We start from the raw sequence: 18497 nt of genomic DNA on the forward strand, positions 1-18497 counted from the left end.
TATATATTAAGATTAAATGCGATATTGTATAGCATTGTCCCCTCCATATTATTACGTGTAACGAAGTAATGTAGACCTGGCAACAATGTTTGAAACCGAACAAAAGAAACAAGCATTACATACATGGTCACTACTTAAGACAACACAATACAAACACAAGAAAGGGAACACGTTCAGTCCCCTCCGTAGATAAAATTTCACTTCTCCGTCTGATATCGAAGTCAGGTCCGTCACAGTTATATCACAGTCACGAAGCTTGAGTTGTGAGGGTGCTAGAGTCAACGGCAATTCGGAAGGCGGTAGTCTGCTAGCGTTTGCGTCGAGAGAGACAGATAGAGAGAGCAAGGCAGCGTACAACATTGCCACATCGCACTTCACGAGCACGTGCAATACAAATAGCGCAGGAGAGAATTTAAATTATCAAAAGACAATAATGGTCTTAGCGGTTGATTACTGTGATTACTGTAAGCATGACACCAAACAAAAACTCTCTCCTTCACTAACAATATTCTTTGCACGGTTCTCATTCCCACACCAGATGCTTCTCCAGTCGTTTCTTGCACGTTGGCAACGTTGCAGCCAGTATCAAGATGGCCGGTAGCGTTCTGCTCGTCAACGTTTTTAAAATAATTATACACCTTAAACACTATTTTCCGCGCCTGCCTATGCAATACTTGTCTTTTTACAGTCTCTTCTTCCATTTATTTATCTTACACACGTACAGTAAATGTTAGTTTTATTTATTCAGTGTATTGAAACACTCACACGTGAACAGACGACCTCGGGAAGTACTTGTTACAGACTGATTCCGATTAGTTCCACTGTACAAGCTTGTGACGTCACATACCAGAAATGCTACGGCTCATATAGCAGCCGACCGCCTTCCGAACTGCCATCTAGTGTAGGAACAATAGACTGTGCCGGTACTATTTCGCATTGTCTGTAATGAGACGATATTAGCGATCCTAGTGGTTAGCAACTATCTACGGATGCATATTTACTACGTATTGAGCTTCGTGACTGTATATACTAGAGTGTGGTTATATTAAGATACGAGTATTCTACTACTTCAGGTAGGTATAACAGAGAGCTTAACATTTTCACTATCAGGGAGTATTGACCAGGCAGGTTGGATGAAAGCTTTGATAATTACATTCCACAGGAATTCAAATTCTTAATGATCGAGTACCTACCAGTAATTATGATATGAAACAAGTTTTAGAACAATACTAACAGAATTCACTCCATTTAAGTAACAATAACAGTTTTTATTCACGCAAAAATGTTTTAGACTGACAAACACATTGCAAACATTCCGTCAAAATTTATACGCTAAGAATAAAAAAAAACAGCATGTATATATATATATTTTATGACGGGTATCTTTAGATTTAAGTCTTTATAAGAAACAAAGAAAGAAAAAATAAAGGGTCCGCTTGTCGTCATAAATTAAAGTGATGTTAGAACACTCCGAAACCCGCTCAAATGTTTATGTGCAAAAATATTTATTCTAGGAAATAAAAAAAATTAATTAAAAAAAAATCAGACTAGTAGCAGATAATATACACTGGACGCCATTTTACGACGAAGTTATGCTACAGAAGCATGATGCAACTTTGTTCACCGTCAAATAAAAAAGGCCATATATTTAATTCAGATCATATTTTTCACTGTAACCCGAGAGATCTGAACGATGCGAAACGAAAGCTTTGTCTACACTAGATATAAAAATAATTGAAATCGCTTACGTACAAAAGAGGAAAATGTTTTCTCAGAGACTTCGATACGGTTCTCCGTACGTTTGAAAATGGCCAATGTACTCTCCTTATTTTTTACTTGGTTATTTAATGACGCTGTATCAGCTACAAGGTTATTTAGCGTCGATGAGATTAGTGATAGCTTACCTGACATTTGTCTTACGGTTGGGAAAACCTCGGAAAAAACCCATCCAGGTAATCAGCCCAAGCAAGAATAAAATCCTCGCCAGAGCTCAACTCCGGATTAGCAGACAAACGCCTTAGCCGACTGAGCTACTCTCGGGTAAAGATTATGACAAATAGGTTTTTAAGATTTTTATATACCCATGTGTTAAAAGTAAGAAATTGAAAAGATTACTTCGTTTATATGACATCATTCCATGAAGTGTAATGAAAATTTGAATTCCAACTAATTACAGTCATATATCGCGATAATTTTTGCAATCCGATTTATTATAGTCAATTTATCGCATGGTCGTTCTTTTGTTTAGTCAGTGTCGCTGTTTCTCCTCAAATCGATAAGCATGAATTCATTAATGTAACTATGATAAAACGCTAGAAATACCACTCCATACATCATCTCTTTATTCTTCATCTTTCAGCGTTGCTACTTCTCGTCACTGGAATCCTCTGCCACCTGAAGTCAAGGGCTGCCGAACTTTAATTTCCTTTAAATGTAAATTAGAAAAATATCTTATGATGAGTTGCCAGACCTAACGAGGTTGCAGATATTTAATGGAATGTGTCCCACTGTATTTTTTTTGTTTCTTATTTTTATTATCTAAATCGTGTTTATTTATCACTTAACGCCAATATGTATCCCACTGTGTTGTTTTTTTATTATTAATCTATTTTTTGTGTACATTTTATTCAATTGTCGGTTTCTGGTTTAATTATGTAAAACCTACTTAATTTTATTCTAATACTAATATGTATACTAATGTGTTTATTTTTATTTTTACTGTGTACATTTTTTTATTGAATTATCGGCTTCTGTTTTTATGTGATTCGTATTTGATTCTAACAACATTAATATGTACTTCAATATGTTTATTTTTATTTTATGAGGTAAATTTTATGTAACTAGGCCTACCTCTTTTGATCTCATTATGTACCTAAATTGTATCAGTATGTAATTACTTAATTCCGATCCAGTTTTATGTTCAACTATGTAAGCTAGTTTTAATCCTGGTTGAGTGTAAGAGAAGGCCTTACGGCCTTAACTCTGCCAGGTTAAATAAAGCTACCACCACCACCACCACCACCACCACCACCACCGCCACTGCTACTACTACTACTACTACTACTACTACTACTACTACTACTACTAAATAAAATACGATGTCCTACTTCCACATCTACATCTTCATCTTCTATTCCATAACCATTGTAGCCTTCCTAAAGAAATTGACATTCCTTCAGTCAGATTTGATAATTGCGTTTTCAACAATAATTGGTCATTAGTTAATGTATTAATCAGGTTATTTGTAATTATATTTTAAATTGTTTAAATTAAATTATGATTACAGCAGATAATGAAAACTTATTTCTGTTATAATAACAAGAGAAAAGCGCAGTCCATGTAATTAACATTGTTAAACCTGTATTTCGTTTTTCACAATTGGTATAATGAATAACATCTCATTTCTTTATTGCAGCAATCGATATTCACATGTTTCAATTTCACTATGTCTGAATAGGATAAGTGTTCACAAATTACAATTATTAACATTAAGTGGGCGAATTATATATTTTTACACTTTTATTTTAATCACGAAATTTTTTTTTTATTTTATTCATGATAAGTGTCACTCGAGGCGGGCCTCTCTTAATACTTTTTTTTTTTGTCTTTTACGGAGGTGGGTCTGAGACTTATTGTGCTTAGCACTCCTGTTCTGTAATTGATAGCCTACTTGTAGCTGAACAGCCGAGCTCTTGTACACACAAGTACAGCACGCTGCACAGTGAACTTAACCCGGGTTACGGTATGGATGAGATGAATATGATATATGTGAAATAATGATGGCGAAATGAATCCCCAGCGCCGAAAGTTACCCAGCAATTCTGTTTCAATCGGTTTAGGGAAAACCCCAGAAAAAATTACAACCACGTAAATTGTTCCAACCAAGATTCGAACACGGGTCCGCTCGTTTCACGTTCAGATGTGCTAACCGTTACTACACAGCGGTGAACTAATACCTTATTCACATTCCCTGTTGAACAAGTTTCTCTGTACAAAGAAATATAGTTTAACGACTTCTTTTCTTTCAGTTCCCTGTTAGTGTTCTGCATAATTTATGTAGACATTCATTTAATAAAATGAAATATTGTGATGGCTTTAATCAAAACAAAAATATTATCGCTGTGACTAATCCTACCCACACTAGATAACCTTGTATTTGATAAAGCATTGTTAAATAATATATTAAAAAGGTGTAATTTTGAAGGGAAAAAAACTCATTGGGTAGGTATTACCACAGTCTAGTACATGCAGTCACGAAGCTTGAGTTGTGAGGGTGCTAGAAACAATGGACTGTGCCGGTACTATTTCGCATTGTCTGTAATGAGGCGATAGTAGCGATCCTAGTGGTTAGCAACTATCTATGGATGCATATTAACTACGTATTGAGCTTCGTGACTGTATATACTAGACTGTGGTATTATTGTAATATGAGATCGAACAAAATGTCTTTACAATATGAAGAAATACAACACCAGTATTTTCAGACCCGGCATTCATAACCCAAACATCGTGAAAGCCTGATTTAATATAATATGATTAAATTTGAATCTTTGTACTAAATTATGAGCTACAATATTGGCCATCTGAATCAATCACTGTCCTCATAGATTGTGTCTCACGTGATTAGTGTGGAGACATTGGGGTAGACAGCCCCGTTATCGACGACTGTACACAATAGAAATAACCTTGAGGACGCCGTCCAAGCTTGCAAAGTATTTATCCAGGCCCGTGACCCAGTGTGGGGATGTCGGCGGTGTTGTTTCTGCCACCAGCATGGTCATTGTGCCTCGCCCATTTCTGCCTCTTTTCCAGGAAAAGATGTAAAAAAGAACTTTGCAAAGGAGAAGGCGGAGGACACTTGTGGAGGGGGACGACACAGAAACCGCGCCACTTCCAATTGGCAGGGGTGCTAGCACTTCACATCGCCATTAACGACACGAGTCTGTTCAGCTACAGCTCGTCTTAGTTGACAGATATTACTGGCGTACTTGCTTTGAGTCTCTGAAGAGTTAAAACTGAAGTGACGTATTGTCGTCAGTTGAGTCTCTGTTGGCACGTAGGGGCGCGTGTTTTAAAGTTGTCATTTTTACGAATAATAATAATAATAATAATAATAATAATAATAATAATAATAATAATAATAATTTCAATTTATTTTACCTGGCAGAGTTAAGATCTTGACGCCTTCTCTTCCACTCAACCAGGTCTACAGGTAATACAAATACATTAATAATAATAATAATAATAATAATAATAATAATAATAATAATAATAATAATAATAATAATTTCAATTTATTTTACCTGGCAGAGTTAAGATCTTGACGCCTTCTCTTCCACTCAACCAGGTCTACAGGTAATACAAATACATTAATAATAATAATAATAATAATAATAATAATAATAATAATAATAATAATAATAATAATTTCATTTTATTTTACCTGGCAGAGTTAAGATCTTGACGCCTTCTCTTCCACTCAACCGGGTCTACAGGTAATACAAATACATTAATAATAATAATAATAATAATAATAATAATAATAATAATAATAACAATAACAATAATAATAACAATAATAATAATTTCATTTTATTTTACCTGGCAGAGTTAAGATCTTGAGGCCTTCTCTTCCACTCAACCAGGTCTACAGGTAATACAAATGCATTAATAATAATAATAGTAATAATAATAATAATAATAATAATAATAATAATAATAATAATAATTTCATTTTATTTTACCTGACAGAGTTAAGATCTTGAGGCCTTCTCTTCCACTCAACCAGGTCTACAGGTAATACAAATACATTAATAATAATAATAATAATAATAATAATAATATAATAATAATTTCATTTTATTTTACCTGGCAGAGTTAAGATCTTGACGCCTTCTCTTCCACTCAACCAGGTCTACAGGTAATACAAATACATTAATAATAATAATAATAATAATAATAATAATAATAATAATAATAATAATATAATAATTTTATTTATTTCACAGATTTACAATATCTTTCAGATTTTCCTGTACCTGTTTCAAGAATTTATAGCCACTCGCCAATCATCTCTAATCTCCAAATCTTCCTCCTCTAAACCTCTCGCACTCATTGTCTCACTATTCCCTCTGTCCAGGTTAAGTTCGTTCTTCCTCTCTTCCCGTTGGAATCCACTCATAAATCTTTTTCGGTAATTTGTCTTCCGTCATCCTTTTTATATGGTCAATCCATTTTAACTGTGCTGTTTTAATGTCTTAATAATAATAATAATAATAATAATAATAATAATAATAATAATAATAATAATTTTATTTATTTCACAGATTTACAATATCTTTCAGATTTTCCTGTACCTGTTTCAAGAATTTATAGCCACTCGCCAATCATCTCTAATCTCCAAATCTTCCTCCTCTAAACCTCTCGCACTCATTGTCTCACTATTCCCTCTGTACAGGTTAAGTTCGGTCTTCCTCTCTTCCCGTTGGAATCCACTCATAAATCTTTTTCGGTAATTTGTCTTCCCTCATCCTTTTTATATGGTCAATCCATTTTAACTGTGCTGTTTTAATGTCTTAATAATAATAATAATAATAATAATAATAATAATAATAATCATCATCATAATAATAACAACAACAACAGTTTTATTTTATTTTACCTGGCAAAGTTAAGGCCTTGAGAAAAATCAATTCAGTAAACTAGTCTGAAAGTTCTCAAATTATTAAATATTCCTTGAGTATTAAATTAAAGGGCGAATGTAATTTACTATGAATGTTGAATTAGGTAATTGTACATTTTAGTTTTAAAAGATGATACCGTCCGACAGGTTCTAATATCGGCAGGAAGAAGATTCCAGATTCGAGAAGTGTAGATTGTGAATGATTGAGAATAGTGGCATGTTCTGTGCTTAGGTATAACAATAATAGTTTCTTGTTGAGACCGGGTGCCAAAGCTATGAAGAGATGAGAGATTCTGAAACCGATATGACAGATAAGATGGACAAGAAGTGTGCATGATTTGATACAGCAGCGAGAGTGGATGTACTACTTTCCTGCGTTTCTCAAGTCGGAGCCATGACAGCTGTTCGAAGTATAGCGAAATATGGTCATATTTCCGAATGTTGCATATAAATCTAATACACTTATTATGGATATGTTATAACTTAATGGCTAATTTTAAAGTTATATCAGTTATCAGAACATCGCAATAACGAAATAAAAGCATTATTAGAGCCATTATTGCGAAAGATACTAATAATAATAATAATAATAATAATAATAATAATAATAATAATAATAATAATAGTGACTAGTTGCAGGAAATGGGACCTAAAGTCGGATTTTTAATTTTTTTGTTTTTTGTGGTTTCAAAAAGAAGATGAAATACTGAACATTTAAAAAAAAATCATGTTTGTAGGCGCTATAGTTTTTAATATATTACTTATTGAATGTTGATATTACATTATGTACTTTTCGAGAAAAATATAATTAAAATTTTTACTTGATTTCTTAGCGACTATAAGAAAGATTTAGGTATTTAAGAAGCATTGTGTAAAACTACATCCTAGTTTAGTGTGTAAAGAAAGCCTACAGGTAGCGCAATATGTCAAAACAGAGAAATGCAGTTTTTACACCAAACTCGTTATTTTGTTCTCCTGTAAAATTTTCTTTCACGACTTTAGGTCCCTTTTGGCGCAACGGGTTTATAGTAAAAAAAATCTAGGAATTTATACGGATAGAAACTTAAGTTTGGAATACGTAAATCATACACATAAAATATTTTTATGAAAAATTATACACTAAAAAGAATTCGAAATTATTTCCTTCCGTTGGCATAGTCGCTCTTGATGTTTCATTTTTATTACTGCAATACTCTCTTCACTGACGTTAATATTAGACTGACAGAAAAACTACAGCGTGTTCATAATTCATGTATTTGATTTTCAACATCCGTAGATCAGGCTGTATATCATCTTCACTTAATATGCTGTCCTGATCTCAAAGAACGAAAAACCATTCATTTTCTCGCCTCTTTCAAATATTCTTCAGAGCTCTAACCCTAGATGTTTAGCTTGTTTTCAAAATCTATCCTCGTATCACGCTATAGAATTATAGATTCTCATTCACAACACCATATCACACACTTTGTTCCTAAAAGTAGAACATCCTTCTGCTCTACATCTTTTACAGTTTCTGCAGCTCATCTCTAAAACTGTCTACCACAGAATGTCAGCGACTGCCAGACATTATCAAGTTTTAGAAATAAACTAAAGCTGCACTTCTTCATTTCGGAATCCCTTCAATTATAAGCACTTTTCTCTGCCATAGTTTTGTAAATATATTTTTTTCATCATCACTACCCTCCCTTGATTACCAGATTAATTTATCATCATAAGAAAATCTCTATTATTTTACAACATTCCATTTCTTGTGTTCTTATATTTTCCCTCTTAACTACTTGTACCCTACTAATTGAGTTACGATGTATTCCATTACATACATCTGTATTCTACTTTCTTGTATTGTGACATTACTTTAATTTTGTTGTTATTTTGCAGTACATTAGTATTTTAGTTGTTTTCACTTTTTGTTTAACTTCATTGCTTGCGTATTTTGTAACTTGGTGGAGTGTAATAGAAGTTCTATGGTCTTAACTCCGCCAGTATAAATAAATAAACAAATAAATAATTTGACATAGATGTATTGCTAGTAGGTACACAAAACAACTTACAATTCCTGGTTATGCGAGGTCAGTTTTCCTACACTGTCTCCGATATCACGTTGCCAATTTATCACTATCAAACGATTTATTGTTCATGTTAATTCGATTTATGTTCCTTCAAGAATCTGACGTCACACTAGCATTATTCTATCGTTAATCATTCTAAAGTGGGGTCGAAACATTCATTAGCTCCAATAAAACCTGAAGAAGAATACAAAAATTCGTGACAGCTATGTAACAATGAAAGCAAAATAAGAAATCGAACACCAAATAAGAGATCAAAAAGACAATTATTCCAACTGACAAGCTACTGAATATATGGGGAAGAAAGTAACGAAAAACGCCTTCATTTTCTTTCTTTCAACTATCACAGATAAGGTGATACAGATATAACGGAGCAATGGTAAATTAACTTCAGGAAAAATCGAGACGTTTGGAGAGACAACGCCCAGTAATAAGATTTCTATATCTTTGAGATCTTACACCTGTACCCTCATGAAAATCTGTCAATAGTAAAAAATTTAGGCAGTAAAAAACTTAAGGGTATATTTAGATTCAAATTTAAATTTTCAAAGTCAAGTGACCTACATATGTAAGAAAACTTTTTCCATAATTCATTCCCTCAGACACTTAACCAACGTTTTACCTCTCAGCCTTAAAAAGAACCTGATCCAAACTTTAGTGATGCCCCACTTCGATATTGCGATTCTCTATTCACGAATCTAAATACTGATCTTGCCCATAGACTACAGCGTGTTCACAATATCTGCGTTCCTTTCGTTTGTAACATTAGAAAATTCTATCATGTAACACCGTCACTAGAATTGTTGTCTTGGAGTCCACTTAAAGAAAGAAGATTCTTCAACTCTCTCTTATTACTTACTTACTGGCTTTTAAGGAACCCGGAGGTTCATTGTCGCCCTCACATAAGCCCGCCATTGGTCCCTATCCTGAGCAAGATTAATCCAGTCTCTACCATCATATCCCACGTCCCTCAAATCCATTTTAATATTATCTTCCCATCTACGTCTCGGCCACTCCAAAGGTATTTTTCCCGCCGGCCTCCCAACTAACACTCTATATGCATTTCTGGATTCGCCCATACGTGCTACATGCCCTGCCCATCTCAAACGTCTGGATTTAATGTTCCTAATTATGTCAGGTGAAGAATACAATGCGTACAGCTCTGCGTTGTGTAACTTTCTCCATTCTCCTGTAACTTCATCCCTCTTAGCCCCAAATATTTTCCTAAGAACCTTATTCTCAAATACCCTTAATCTCTGTTCCTCTCTCAAAGTGAGAGTCCAAGTTTCACAACCATGCAGAACAACCGGTAATATAACTGTTTTATAAATTCTAACTTTCAGATTTTTTGAGAGCAGACTAGATGACAAAAGCTTCTCAACTGAATAATAACAGGCATTTCTCATATTTATTCTGCGTTTAATTTCCTCCCGAGTGTCATTTATATACATTACAGAATGAAAGTATAAAAGATTAGGTAGACAGACATGCAGACATACGGATATAATGATACAGAATTCTCCACCAATTGAAATAATTCCCGTCAAGTAACTGTTAACCAGAGACAGTAACCCTACACTGATTAACCCTTAACGAGGAAATTATAACAAGAACACACCAAAGGTTTATAATTTTCATACATATGAATAATCTTCATACAGTATAATGTTTCTCACAAATAACGAGGGCATATAATTAGAATGAGAAATGTAAGAAAGTGTTTCAAATTTATCACAACACTGTTTAACTTAAGGAGAGAACATGACAATGCGACTTCAGAGCATAATATTTGTTCACCCCTTGCCCACTGTACCCTTCATCTAGTTCTAGCCCATTCCCCGCCAACCCTACACGCTAAACCCCTAAGGAGGCTTGTAAGGAAAGTCATTTTTCTTGTATTTCAAAGTTGTACCAAGAGGGTCGCTTTCCTACTTTTAACTGTAGAGATGAGAGTAGGTGTCCGATTTCACTTCGGTACAAACAACACTGACAGCATTAATATGGCCCACAGCTACCAATTCGAACTCTTGGTTCGCAGTCCTCACATGGCCTTAGGCGACAGAAGTTCACACAGCTGGAACTAGAATACGACTTATTTCACATTAATTTCCTGACTGGCGAGACGAGCTATCTTCAGATTCACGTTATTGAATAATAGTGACATGCAAAAGACTGGTTAAATGGTAATAGATCCCAAATGGAACAGAGAATTGACATGAATATATATTGCAAAACTGGAAATTTCTCCTTTGAAGAGGTGGAAAAATTCAAATATCTTGGAGCAACAATAACAAATATAAATGACATTCGGGAGGAAATTAAACGCAGAATAAATATGGGAAATGCGCGTCGTCATTCGGTTGAGAAGCTTTTGTCATCCAGTATGCTCTCAAAAAATTGAAAGTTAGAATTATTTATAAAGCAGTTATATTACCGGTTTTTCTGTATGGTTGTGAAACTTGGACTCTTACTACAAGAGAGGAACAGAGTTAAGGGTGTTTGAGAATAAGGTTCCTAGGAAAATATTTGTGGCTAAGAGGGATGAAGTTACAGGAGAATGGAAAGAATTACACAACATAAAACTACACGCATTGTATTTTTCACCTGATGTGATTAGGAACATTAAATACAAATGTTTGAGATGGGCAGGGCATGTAGCACGTATGGGAAATCCAGAAATGCATATAGTGTTAGTTGGGAGACCGGAGGGAAAAAGACCTTTGGGGAGGCTGAGACGTAGATGGGAGAATAATATTAAAATGAATTTGAGGTAGGTGGGGTATGATAGTAGAGACTGGATTAATCTTGCTCAGGATGGGGATAGATGGTGGGCTTATGTGAGGGCGGCAATGAATCTCCTTCGGGGTTCTTTAAAAGCCATAAATACAAGTATATATTGCAAACAGACCTATCATGTTCATTATCATCATCCTTCACGCGTTAGGCAGCATTTACACATGTAGCAATATAAATATTTTTGTGTATCCATCGTTTTCTGTACGCCCAAGGCTTCTCCTTATTGGTTGATAGTTATTATGTACATTTTTAATAATTTACACTTTGTAACATAATGAGATATATGGTAAAAATAATTTTAATATTTACTGAATACAAATATTCTGGGAATATAATATGAATTATGAAAAAAAAAATTGTTCAGAAATGAACACTCTTTAATATAAGCAAATAAAAATAATTTTCTATCCTGTTAACGACCAAGTCCCCTTTTCTTTAAACAGTGTTGTTAATTACCTCTTAAAATCATTCGTCATTCAAATAATATATTTTTAGTTCGTTAATTAATTTAAGATAAACAAGAACGAAAAAATTAGAAAAAAGAAATAATTGAAGACGAAGATGAACTCGAAGCGGAGGAAAAAGGACTGACGAATGGTATAATGAAGACAATAAGAGAATGAAGATAAGAAAAATACGAAGACGCTGAAGATAACGAATACCGTACACAAATAGTGATAACGGAGAAATAATAAAGAACTGGTAACTTTTGCTGTTGTTTAGTCAACTGCCCGAAGATAAGTTTGAACTAGTGATGGGATTATTCGAATAAAAAAATGTGAAATATTCGATTCTTGTAAGTTCTCAAAATATATCTCGAATCGTGAACAACTATTCGAATGCTTTGCTCAGATGGTAGATATTGAGAGAAGTAAAGAATGAGAACAGAAAGTAACAGTATAGAGAAGGAAGTTCTAGAGAACACCGATTGCTCATCAATCGTATACCTTCGGCTAACCTCGTGATAGTTGCGTGCAATAAAGACTTGTTCCAGACCGTATCTCTCTGCATCACATCCTTCGTCTTTTTGTCTCTCTCTCATCTAATTACAAAACACAAGAATACAACATCTTTATCGGAAGTTGCAGATAGTTACAGTATGTGATTAGAATCAAAGAAATATTATACTGAGCTCCAACCACGAGAAAGTCTCCGCCGGATTAGACGAAGAAGGGTAATGCTGTGAATGAATGTTGATGTCATAAGGTCACACACGTGGGTACTCTTATCTCTATTGGCTAGCTCTCACGGCACAAACCATAACATTGATACAGACATATTGATACTACCCTAGTTACAAAATTAGATCACAGTTAATCTCCTGGTCTTTTAATCTCTTCATATAGGAAATAACATATGCAGGAGAGCGCATGGTTTTTAAACTGGAGTTATAACGGTAATATTATTTATCTACTTCGTTCCAATAGATGAGGCAATAGTAAGCACATTCCTTTCACGGTTGATCTCCTGGTTGGAGAACAGTAGTTACATTAGTTATCGCTATCATGCTGGATGTAAATGTTAAAAGTATTCGAGAACTTTTATCGAATAAATTATTCGAAAACATATTATTCGATTCTGCCCATCACTAGCTTGAACCTCATAAGTAACACCAATAAACATCACTCATGAGGCAATTAAGCCAGAAGATAATGGGATAAGACATCGCTGACTAATAACATATTACACTAATCAGACTAACTGGTGCATTAGGAACATAATAATCATTACTTTAACTACGACAAGCGATCCATCTAAGTAAATACCTCCCAAACTTTCCAAAACACTTTATTAAGCAAGTGAAGATAGGTATGTAGATCAATGACAACATATTTTCATTTAACCTAAAGATGTAAGAGCAGGGAAAGTTGTGAGATTCATCAAAATACCCAAACATTATAAATTCCATGCAGAGCGAACATTCATTGGCAACAAAGATATCTCACATATCGACAACAAACCGTTATTAATTTCCATAGTTTGAATTGTTTCACGAGAAAGTGTCTGAAAGACTGATGCTCGGACATGATATGACGGGGCAATTAACTCTTCCAGCCACATCATAGTGCTATCACTTTCTTCACGAGTATCCTGCAACCTTGCCATGCTTAACAATCTTACACATTTTTGTGGTGAATTCAAGAGTTTTATTCCTTAGCGCGACAGCCCATAGGGGGACAAGGGCCAACTAGTATGACGTAACTGTGTAGTTAGCAAGATAATCCAGAGCCCTATCACGCCGTAGCAGAGAAATGAGAAATAATATGTTCCCGAATTGAAGCAGCGGAAAGCCGCCATTTGCTTGGAAGAAAACGCGCGCGATTTCGAAACGCTATTTGAATACGTGTTGTATTGCGTATCCGAAAGCTGAGTGTTTTTGTTTATAAGAACAATACTTTCTTTGCGAAATACCTTTAATATAGTATTTCTGCTGTCAGCAGAGATGCTAGCTTTTCTCCGCGCGAAATCGGGAAATCAGACCTATCAAGACTTTATCATACGATTTCTAGTCGTTTTCTGCAAAGCAGTGTCCGCGTGCATTTAGATGTCATTTTCGCCTCCGTGAGAAACACTAAAATACAAATATATACTGTATATACTTAATTACGGCTTTTAAGGAACTCTGAGATTCATTATAGCCCTCACATAAGCCTGCCATTGGTCCCGATCCTGTGCAATATTAATACAGTCTATCATCATACCCCACCTCCCTCAAATCCATTTTAATATTATCTTCCCATCTACGTCTCGGCCTCCCCAAAGGTCTTTTTTCCTCCGGCCTCCCAACTAACGCTCTATATGCATTTCTGGATTTGCCAATACGTGTTATATGCCCTGTCCATCTCAAACGTCTGGATTTAATGTTCCTAATTACGTCAGGTGAAGAATACAATGCGTGCAGTTCTGCATTGTGTAACTTTCTCCATTCTCCTGTAACTTCATTCCTATTAGTCCCAAATATTTTCCTAAGAACCTTATTTTCAATTACCTTTAATCTCCGTTCTTTCCTCAATGTGAGAGTCCAAGTTTCACAACCATACAGAACAACCGGTAATAACTGTTTTATAAATTCTAACTTTCAGATTTTTTGACAGCAGACTGGATGATAAAAGCTTCTCAACCGAATAATAACACACATTTCAAATGTTTAATTAATTACTTTAATTTCCTCCCGAGTGACATTTATATTTGTTACTTTTGCTCCAAGATATTTGAATTTTTCTACCTCTTCGGAGGACAAATTTTGAATACATACACATATAATATAAGCCCTATGCCCATAATATTGCAAATATATTAATAATTTTGGTAGAGTTTGTTTTAGTATATATTAGAAGTAAGTGACTAAAATTTCAATTCAATGTGTGCTATACTATGAGTGGCGTGTACCTAATCACAGACATGTAGGGAATTTGTAAAAAAGAAATTATGTTTAATTTCAAAAATTATTTTAAGGGGAAAGATTTACTCTAGAGTAACCTTACTTACTTATGGTTTTTAAGGAACCCGGAGGTTCATTGCTTCCCTCACATAAGCCCGCCATTCTTCCCTATCCTGAGCAAGATTAATCCAGTCTCTACCATCGTATCTCACTTCCCTCAAATCCATTTTAATATTATATTCCCATCTACGTCTCGGCCTCCCCAAAGATATTTTTCCCTCCGGCCTCCCAACTAACACTCTATATGCATTTCCTTTTTTATTTTAAACCTTAATATGTATACACAAATCACTAAAAAAAGAAAGAGCTCTGATAAATAGTATTACATTTATAACTACTTGAAGATGGACTATTTTTACAATTATTTTCATGCGATAAGAAGGAACTTAAGATTGGTATTGGACCGGGAGAGATATAAGAAATGGGTGGAGGATCCGACGCTGCAAGACACAAGCCCTTAAACTTGACGGAAAGGTGGTCACCCTAGCGGGACGCAGGTCTCATACACTAATCGAAGTTTCGTGACAAAATTTCTTGAACTGTGAAGATTCGCCCCAGAGCTCATTTCGTAACTATGGTGTAAAGAATCACACCTTAGGCCATGGAGTTATGGTGAGAGAAGAAATAAATATTCAAATTACGTAAATTTATTAGTATATTCAAGTACCATTTTGTCTACAGTACTATCAGATAAGTAGAATCAGAATTATTAAAAATAAATTCCTAACACGATGACTATGAGGATGACGATTTTGATGGAATATTGTTCCAATTGCTCGATGAAACTAAGTTACATTATGGCACAAAGGGTTGAAAAAAAAAAAAAAAGAAAGAAAGAAAGAAGACTAAATAGGGTCTTTAAAACAGTGATCCACGAGGTACAGTCGAGGTTGTTCCCGCTTGAATCCGACGCCTTTTATTTAATTACGAGCTGCGTAGACTGTATTTTTATGCGAGTCCATCAACAGCAAACATAAAGCGAATGGCATAAATCAGGCAGAATATCGCCTCGGTAATGAAATGCAAGCGGGAGTTTATACTCTCCATACACATAAATTAGATTCCGGCTTGACAGATTACGGTCAGTTTCCTCTCCAAATTATAAAACTTCCCCCCTCCCCCATTAGGGGGAGTTGGCTCTCAAGTTTAGGTCAGTCAAAACGCTGACTAAACTCGAACGTAATTTTCTCTACAGCCAGACGGGCTCCATACTAACAGCCTTTATTAGTCACTTTAAAGTTATGTTATGAAATTTCAGCCCAGTATTTTCTGGATAAATTATACTACAAATCTTTGTTTAATTTTCTTTGTTCGTTTCTTTCTTTTCTTCCCATTTTTATTTTTATTTTAGTAGGTTATTTTACGACGCTGTATCAACATCTTAGGTTATTTAGCGTCCGAATGAGATGAAGGTGATAATGCCGGTGAAATGAGTCCGGGGTCCAGCACCGAAAGTTACCCAGCATTTGCTCATATTGGGTTGACGGAAAAACCCGGAAAAAACATCAACCAGGTAACTTGCCCCGACCGGGAATCGAACCCGGGTCACCTGGTTTTCGCAGCCAGACGCGCTGACCGTTACTCCACAGGTGTGGACCTTCCCACTTTAACTGTTCTTTTTTTTTTAAGCTCGTCTTTTAACGACGCTGTATCAATTATCTGCCTATTTGCGAAAGTCGAGAATTCGGCATTGGGAAAACTCAAGAAGGCAATCAATCAGTCCTATCGGGTTCGAACTCACACCTGAACTCAGATTCGGAAAATAAGTCACTCTCATTACTGCTAGACGACGCCAGTAGGCTTTTCTCTCGTTATCAAGAGTGGGTTTTATTTTACTTTCGATCTAAAACCATAAATCCTGTGTCGTGTGTGTAAGAAACATGAAATAACCCTGAAGAATTCCGAGGGAAAAATTGTTCCGGAGCCGGGTATCGAACCCGGGACCTTTGGTTTAACGTACCAACGCTCTACCACTGAGCTACCCGGGAACTCTAACCGACACCGATCCAATTTTTCCCTCTATATCCTCAGACCTCAAAGTGGGCTGACAACCGTCAAGCAACCAACTTCGAGTGCACACTAACTCCGTGTGACTTAAATTGTGGTTTTCTGTTAACGAACAGTGACGTGTATTACGCAAATCAAGATTTCAGGTTAGTGCACGGAGTTAGTGTGCACTCGAAGTTGGTTGCTTGACGGTTGTCAGCCCACTTTGAGGTCTGTGGATATAGAGGGGAAAATTGGATCGGTGTCGGTTAGAGTTCCCGGGTAGCTCAGTGGTAGAGCGTTGGTATGTTAAACCAAAGGTCCCGGGTTCGATACCCGGCTCCGGAACAATTTTTCCCCTCGGAATTATTCAAATCAACTTTACAGGGAGTTATACCTGAAATCTTGATTTGCATGAAATAACCCTGCCTTTGAATTACAGGGCTCCAAGTAAAATTCACCGCTCATTTCCCCATCAGATAAATTTATATATATGCTATGGTATGCTGTGCTGTATCCTTTTTTCTATGATTCAAATGATAGCGTATTGAGATACAAACCTGGTACACCTGGGTCCGATTTCCGAAAGAAAGTTTATATTTATCTGCTTTCCGTAAGGATTGAATGTGTGTTCCATTTGACTTTGTTGTCTTAAGACAACCCCGCTACTTGTAAATTCCCAATGTTGATTGAAATACTCACAGGATCAAGGATGGGACTGGGAGGTGGTGGTGATAACATTAATGACAATATGCTATGAGTAGTCTTGAAATATATAGAGTCCTGCGTTTGGACACCCAAGGAGTGCTATTCATAGTCATTTCGCTAGCCCGCGCTATGAGAGTGCTAAACTAGCCCCGGCTATCGACTGGTTACTTGTACAGGATTTATATCATATATCATATCATATCATATCATATCATATCATATCATATCATATCATATCATATCATATCATATCATATCATATATCATATCATATCGTATCATGTATCAAATCGCTAACACCGATTTACGAATACGAAAAACGTTAGTTCGCTGATCATCCACCGGAAGCCCGCGCTAAGAATGTCTATGAATACGGCCCCTAGAGTGTCCAAGCAAACCGCAACAGTGTAGATCACAGCAAGTATGGCGTATAGCTCGGCGCCATCCAACTCTACTATACAGTTCAGATCTGCTGTTCAGTGAACATGAGAAAACAAAACAAAGCTAGATGCTTGGAGATCAGCGCTCTAATAGAAAAATTTAGTAGCGAACACTTCATTAGCAATGAAGAAAATGCACTCTATCGGAAAGAAGGAAAAATGTTTCATTTGAAACACTTAAATGTTTCCTGTCACTCAATGTAATGTGTAGAGACTCGTAAAGCAAGCAGTCAGTATAATTTTTTTTTTTTTTAAGTTTGTTTTGAAATTCATGTTCTTCATTCAATTGTTAATTCCAAACTTTAATTAGATTTAAAGTATCTAAATGAGTTTTATTTATTGTAAAAATCAGAAGTAAACAAATTCCGAAAGCCAGG

The 18497-nt window shown here is 35.4% G+C and overlaps 1 protein-coding gene and 1 non-coding gene across 4 annotated transcripts in view; one reads left to right on the forward strand and one right to left on the reverse strand.

The window, feature by feature from the left end:
• The window catches only part of retn (retained), a 974937-nt gene that overhangs the window by 823037 nt on the left and 133403 nt on the right, over nucleotides 1-18497 (reverse strand). The window lies entirely within an intron of this gene.
• On the forward strand, nucleotides 17249-17320 carry TRNAN-GUU (transfer RNA asparagine (anticodon GUU)). Its single transcript has one exon. It is a non-coding gene; the product is annotated as a tRNA-Asn (tRNA).

Source organism: Periplaneta americana, chromosome 17, assembly GCF_040183065.1.
Source record: "Periplaneta americana isolate PAMFEO1 chromosome 17, P.americana_PAMFEO1_priV1, whole genome shotgun sequence".
NCBI classification, from domain to species: Eukaryota; Metazoa; Arthropoda; class Insecta; order Blattodea; family Blattidae; genus Periplaneta; species Periplaneta americana.